Below are 7,623 nucleotides of genomic sequence, written 5' to 3' on the forward strand. Positions count from 1 at the left end.
TCTCAGCCACATGCACCGCAAGATCCATGCTTGTTTGGCTGAGTGACTTGGAAGAAGGGCTGAAAGGAGGTCTCTCTCGAGAAAAATTATTGTCCTCCATACCCCTAATTAGAGGTGCCACAGCCTTTCTAGCGGACTCATCTGCCGACTCTACCCGCCTGGCAGCCAAGTCGGCAGGATTAACCAATGCAGCACGTAGGGCCCTATGGCTTAAGGGCTGGAAGGGTGACCCTCAGACCAAGTCTAAGTTATGCAGCCTCCCATGTCAGGGTGAGTACCTGTTTGGTACCAAATTGGATGAGATTTTAACTAAAGCAGCTAGAACCAAGAAACCTGGTCAGTGGAGTCCCCTGGGTAGTTAAACCCTCAAATATAATATATACTGATGCCAGTCCTACTGGCTGGGGCGCACATTTAAAAGATCATTTAGTCCAAGGATTATGGTCAGTCACGGAGTCAGACGACTCTTCTAATATAAGAGAGCTAAAAGCTATCTATCATGCTCTATGTGAATTCCTTCCGCAGCTACACGGGACACATACCAGAATTCTGTCCGACAACATGACAACAGTCGCCTATATCAATCATCAAGAAGGAACAAAATCAGGAACACTTATGTCTATAACCGAAGACATTATAACCATAGCCGAAGAACATTTTCTGTCCCTGTCAGCGCTGCATGTCAGAGGAGTGGACAACTCAAGAGCAGACTTCCTCAGTCGTCATACCCTCCACCAAGGAGAATGGGTCCTAAATCATCACATTTTCAAAATGATAACTATGAAATGGGGTATACCCGAGATAGATCTCTTCGCCACAAGACAAAACCGACAACTAAAAAGATTCGCTTCAATGTTCCGGGCCGACAATCCCGATATTCTCGATGCCCTTCAGACTCCTTGGACATTTCAGAAAGCATACGCTTTTCCTCCTCTGATTCTTCTACCAACGGTAATCAGGAAGATAAGAGAGGACCGGGCAAATATAATCCTGATTGCCCCGTTTTGGCCAAAAAGACCATGGTTTTCCCTGCTCAGAGCCATGTCCATCTCGGATCCGTGGATCCTCCCGGAGGATCAGGATCTTCTTTCCCAGGGGCCCTTCAACCACCCTCATGTGAAGAGACTAAGGTTGACAGCCTGGAATTTGAGAGGCAGCTGTTAAAATTAAGAGGCTTCTCTGATAGTGTAATTAATACCTTGTTGAGAAGTAGGAAAAGATCCACTACTGACATATATGTGAGAGTGTGGAGGAAATTTCTAGATCTCTATCCATCAGCATTGTCTAGTGAAATTCCCGTCTCCACTATTCTAGAATTTCTTCAAAAAGGACGTGACCTAGGCCCAGTGGCGTAGGAAGGTGGGTGCGGGGGGGGCGGTCCGCCCCGGGCGGCACAATGCTGGGGGCGGCCGGCGCTGCAGGAGAAAGGAAAAAAAGACGCCCCTTTAAATCTTCGGGCGGCGCCGTCCGCCGCCGCGACCAGGCTCCCCCCACCCCCGGGCCCCCGCCCCCGCCCCCCGCTCTAATACTCACCTCTCCTGGTTCCTGCGGCGCCGGCAGCTACAGCGCCCTCTGACTCTGCGACGTCTCAGAGCAGAGGGCGCGATGACGTCACTACTGTGCACGCCGCTCAGCCTCTCTGTCCTGAGCGTCGCAGAGCCGGAGAGACGCTGACTGCACCGGACCTGCGCTAGGAACGGGAGAGGTGAGGATTTTACTTTTTTTTTTTTTTATTTATGTCTGACTCTGGGGGCAATGCTGGAGACCATTGGGCAGATTGCTGGACACACCGGGGCAATACTGGAGACCATGGGGTAGATTGCTGGACACACTGGGGCAATACTGGAGACCATGGGGCAGATTGCTGGACACACTGGGGCAATACTGGAGACCATGGGGCAGATTGCTGGACACACCGGGGCAATACTGGAGACCATGGGGTAGATTGCTGGACACACTGGGGCAATACTGGAGACCATGGGGCAGATTGCTGGACACACTGGGGCAATACTGGAGACCATGGGGCAGATTGCTGGACACACTGGGGCAATACTGGAGACCATGGGGCAGAATGCTGGACACACTGGGGCAGATTGCTGGACACACTGGGGGTAATATGCTGGACACAATGGGGGTAATATGCTGGACACACTGGGGTAGATTGCTGGACAACATGGGGGTAATATACTGGACACACTGGGGCAGATTGCTGGACACACTGGGGGCAGGACTTGGGGCATGATTGGAGACATGGGGCATGATTGGAGACATGGGGCATGATTGGAGACACGGGGCAGGATTGGATCATGGGGCAGGACGGATACGATGGAGGCTGGTGGGGCAGGATGGGGAGATCATATGGGGCAGGATGGGGAGATCATATGGGGCAGGATGGGGAGATCATATGGGGCAGGATGGGGAGATCATATGGGGCAGGATGGGGAGATCATATGGGGCAGGATGGGGAGATCATATGGTGTAGAATGGATAGTCATGAGGGCAGGATACGAGAACATATGGCTGGAGCCAGGAATGAGATAAACGGGGCCAGGGTGGGGAATAGTGTTACCATAGGGGCTAATTAAGGGATATTATTACTGCAGTGATGTATTTATTTTATTTTTTGAGTATACTGTTTTAAATGGGGGGGCGGTCCTGTTACTGTGCAGAGTGACACTATATCGCCTTTTTGTCTTCATGTGGTGTAATGTAGAAGTTGTGAAAAATTAAGTAATGTGTTCTGCAAGCGGAGCTCGAGATAACTGTGTTATTTCCTGCAGAAACGAGTCCTGGCTGGAAGGAATGATGGCTGTCTGTGCTGGATGAAAGATGAAGGACTTCACCTAGAGACGTCACTGGTGAGTCAGTGTTACCTATACACTGACACTATACACTGTATACTATATACAGCGGTCCTGTGTACAATGTCACCGGTGATCACTGTATTACCTCTACACAGACACTGCATACTAAGTACAGATCTCCTGTGAATACTGGCACTTATGGTGATAGTATTGTGCTTTTTTTTTTATTACTGATCAGTATTGTAGTATTCAGTCACTATGTGGTGGTAATATGTGGTCTGGAAATGGTGCGGTGGTATTTGTCCCTTGTATGTAGTATTATTCGGTCACTATGTGGTCTGGTCACGGTGTGGTGGTATTAAGTCACAGGTTTGGCATGTGGGGGTGACACCATTAGGCCCAGTTTAAGTTCTACAAAACAGGAAAACCATTTTTGGTAACCTTCGTGTGTATTGAGCTGGGGGGGGGGGGGCGCCAAACTCGGGAACAGCCCCAGGCGGCAAAAGCTCTAGCTACGCCTCTGCCTAGGCCTTTCAGTTAATACTCTGAAGGTACAAGTTTCTGCTCTAGGGGCCTTGTATAGTCACAATGTTGCGGGTAATAGATGGATAGCTAGATTTATTTCAGCTTGCCAGAGATCAGAGCCAGTTCAGATTCCCAGATGCCTCCTTGGGATATTAATTTGGTCCTGGAAGCTTTAACAGGTCATCCATTTGAGCCTCTAGACTCAGCTCACATTAAATATATTTCACTTAAAACCGTTCTTCTTGTCGCGTTAGTATCGGCAAGAAGAGTAGGTGACATACAGGCGTTATCAGTAGATCCTTCCTTTATGTCAATATTTCCTGATAGAATTGTCCTGAAAACAGACCCTTCCTACCTACCTAAAATGTGTACAAAAAACCATAGATCTCAAGAGATCCTTCTTCCTTCTTTCTATAATAATCCTACAAACCATGAAGAAGAGAAGTACCATACTTTAGATGTGAGAAGGGCTATAATAACTTATCTGGATAGGACTAGCGCCTGGAGGAAGAGCAGGGCTCTCTTTGTTTCCTTCCAGGGTCAAAGGAAAGGATCTGGTGTTACAAAAGGCACACTATCCCGATGGATTCGGGAGGCGATACACCTGGCCTATTCATCTAAAGGGGAGAATCCACCTGAGACTGTGAAGGCACATTCCACCCGGGCGATAGCATCATCCTGGGCTGAGCGAGCAGAGGTTCCTATAGAACTCATATGTAAGGCCGCAACCTGGTCTTCTCCTTCTACCTTCTATAGTCACTATAGATTAGATCTATCTGCCTCCACTGACTTGTGTTTCGGTAGATCAGTCCTTAATACGATAATCCCCCCCAAATAACTATCTCTGAAAGTCTCTCAGTGGGTGCTGTCGTGGCGAAGAGAAAACACCGGATTACGTACCGGTAATGCTCTTTTATAGAGCCACGACAGCACCCCTTCACTTCCCTCCCATTTATATATATTAGTGTACATATGAGCACTGTTAAGGGTGGTGGATTCTTGTAGTTATACGTAGTTAAATTATAATAAATGATGATAAAGAATTGTCTACTAAAACTGGTGGGCGGTTCCTCGCAATCTCTGTAACCCAAACTGTGGGAGCGAGGGGGACCGCCCCTTTTATCTCTCCGTAGGGTTTCCTGTTCCTAGGGGCGGATCCCCTCTCTCAGTGGGTGCTGTCGTGGCTCTATAAAAGAGCATTACCGGTACGTAATCCGGTGTTTTTATTTTCACGGCCCTGCATTATAAACTGTAGTGAAACACTTGGGGGTTCAAAGCTATCAAGACACAGCTAGATAAGTTCCCTGGGGGGTATACTTTCCAAAATGGTGTCACTTGTGGGGGGTTTCAATGTTTAGGCACAGGGGCTCTCCAAACGCAACATGGCGTCCCATCTCAATTCCAGTCAATTTTGCATTGAAAAGTCAAACGGCGCTTCTTCCCTTCCGAGCTCTGCCATGCGCCCAAACAGTGGTTTACCCCCACATGTTGGGTATCGGCATACTCAGAACAAATGGCACAACTTTTGGAGTCCAATTTCTTCTTTTACGCTTGGGAAAATAAAAAATTGGGGGCAAAAAGATCATATTTGTGAAAAAATATGATTTTTTATTTTTACGGCTCTGCATTATAAACTTCTGTGAATCACTTGGTGGGTTAACATGCACACCACACATCTAGATAAGTTCCTTAGGGGGTCTACTTGCCAAAATGGTGTCACTTGTGCGGTTTTCAATGTTTAGGCACATCAGGGGCTCTCCAAACACAACATGGCGTACTATCTCAATTCCAGTCAATTTTGCACTGAAAAGTCAAACGGCGCTCTTTCCCTTCCGAGCTCTGCCATGCGCCCAAACAGTGGTTTACCCCCACATGTTGGGTATCGGCGTACTCAGAACAAATGGCACAACTTTTGGAGTCCAATTTCTTCTTTTACGATTGGGAAAATAAAAAATTGGGGGCAAAAAGATCATATTTGTGAAAAAATATGATTTTTTATTTTTACGGCTCTGCATTATAAACTTCTGTGAATCACTTGGTGGGTTAACATGCACACCACACATCTAGATAAGTTCCTTAGGGGGTCTACTTGCCAAAATGGTGTCACTTGTGCGGTTTTCAATGTTTAGGCACATCAGGGGCTCTCCAAACACAACATGGCGTACTATCTCAATTCCAGTCAATTTTGCACTGAAAAGTCAAACGGCGCTCTTTCCCTTCCGAGCTCTGCCATGCGCCCAAACAGTGGTTTACCCCCACATGTTGGGTATCGGCGTACTCAGAACAAATGGCACAACTTTTGGAGTCCAATTTCTTCTTTTACGATTGGGAAAATAAAAAATTGGGGGCAAAAAGATCATATTTGTGAAAAAATATGATTTTTTATTTTTACGGCTCTGCATTATAAACTTCTGTGAATCACTTGGTGGGTTAACATGCACACCACACATCTAGATAAGTTCCTTAGGGGGTCTACTTGCCAAAATGGTGTCACTTGTGCGGTTTTCAATGTTTAGGCACATCAGGGGCTCTCCAAACGCGACATGGCGTACTATCTCAATTCCAGTCAATTTTGCATTGAAAAGTCAAACGGCGCTCCTTCCCTTCCGAGCTCTGCCATGCGCCCAAACAGTGGTTTACCCCCACATATGTGGTATCAGCATACTCAGAACAAGATGTACAACAACTTTTGGGGTCCATTTTCTCCTGTTACCCTTAGTAAAATAAAACAAATTGGGGCTGAAGAAATTTTTTTGTGAAAAAAGTTAAATGTTAATTTTTTTTTAAACATTCCAAAAATATCTGTAAAACACCTAAAGGGTTAATAAACTTCTTGAATATGGTTTTGAGCACCTTGAGGGGTGCAGTTTTTAGAATGGTGTCACACTTGGTTATTTTCAATCATATAGACCCCTCAAAATGACTTCAAATGTGATGTAGTCCCTAAAAATTATTGATGTTGTAAAAATGAGACATTGCTGGTCAAATTTTAACCCTTATAACTCCCTAACAAAAAAAAATGTTGGTTCCAAAATTGTCCTGATGTAAATTAGACATGTGGGAAGTGTTACTTATTAATTATTTTGTGTGACATATCTCTGTGATTTAAGGGCATAAAAATTCAAAGTTGGAAAATTGCAAAATTTTCAAAATTTTCGCCAAATTTTCATTTTTTTCACAAATAAACACAAGTTATATTGAAGAAATTTTACAATTATCATGAAGTACAATATGTCACGAAAAAACAGTGTCAGAATCGCCAACATCCGTTGAAGCGTTCCAGAGTTATAACCTCATAAAAAGACAGTGGTCAGAATTGTAAAAATTGGCCCGATCATTAACGGGCAAACCACCCTTGGGGCTTAAGGGGTTAAGTGACATCACTTGAGGGGGTTGTGCTGGTTTCTGCACACTGTGCACACTGATAGTGCACTTTGGTTCCAGCTTGTACTGATGAGCTGAGCCAGAGAAAAAGCGCGCTATCTTTGTGCACATTACGCAGGGACTAGCAGAGCCTCTGAAACAAGTGTCACGGATGACGCTTCGTTTCAAGGAGGGGGCAGAGGCTGGAGCAGCTGCTCTGTGGACTAACAATGCGCTCTGCATTACCCTAAAGTGAGTTTTACAGTGTAAGTCTATAGAACGTTAGAACGCAGCTGCTTAGACTTTCATTTCAAAGGAGACTTCTTGCTCACACATATAATGAATGGTCTAAAGAGCAGAAATGTTACTGAGAAGAGGAGCAGGCTGGTGCTGGATCCTGGAGAAAGTGGTGGTAAGTGAGCATATTAAAACACTTCACACTACACTACTACATGCACATATGCACTGATTAAAGGAGGTTGTCAGGGACTTAAAATAAGTCATGAATTTCTGATCAGTGGGGGTACAACACCCAGAACTCCCACTGATCAGCTTTTCTCACTGTCACAGTGTGCTGGAACAACTTAGTTATGGAGTTGCACAGTACAGCTCCATTATGTCAAAAGTGGCCACGGTTGATTTGAATAGGGAGCCATTGTGCAGTACCACACCATGGCCATTATATAGTCAGCTGAGCTGTGCTGATTGGTGACGATTCCGGGTGTCGCACCCCCATCAATCAGACATTGATTACCTATTCTACGCAAAGGCCATCAACGTTAAAATCCGTACAACCTCTTTAACCCTTTCACCCCAAAGCCTGCTTTGACCTTCCTGACCAGGTCAATTTTTTCAATTCTGACCACTGTCACAACTCTGAAAAGCTTCAATGAATCCCACTTTTTCGGCGACAGTTTTTTGTGACTTATTG

Source organism: Ranitomeya imitator, chromosome 5 (genome assembly GCF_032444005.1).
Source record: "Ranitomeya imitator isolate aRanImi1 chromosome 5, aRanImi1.pri, whole genome shotgun sequence".
Classification (NCBI taxonomy): Eukaryota; Metazoa; Chordata; class Amphibia; order Anura; family Dendrobatidae; genus Ranitomeya; species Ranitomeya imitator.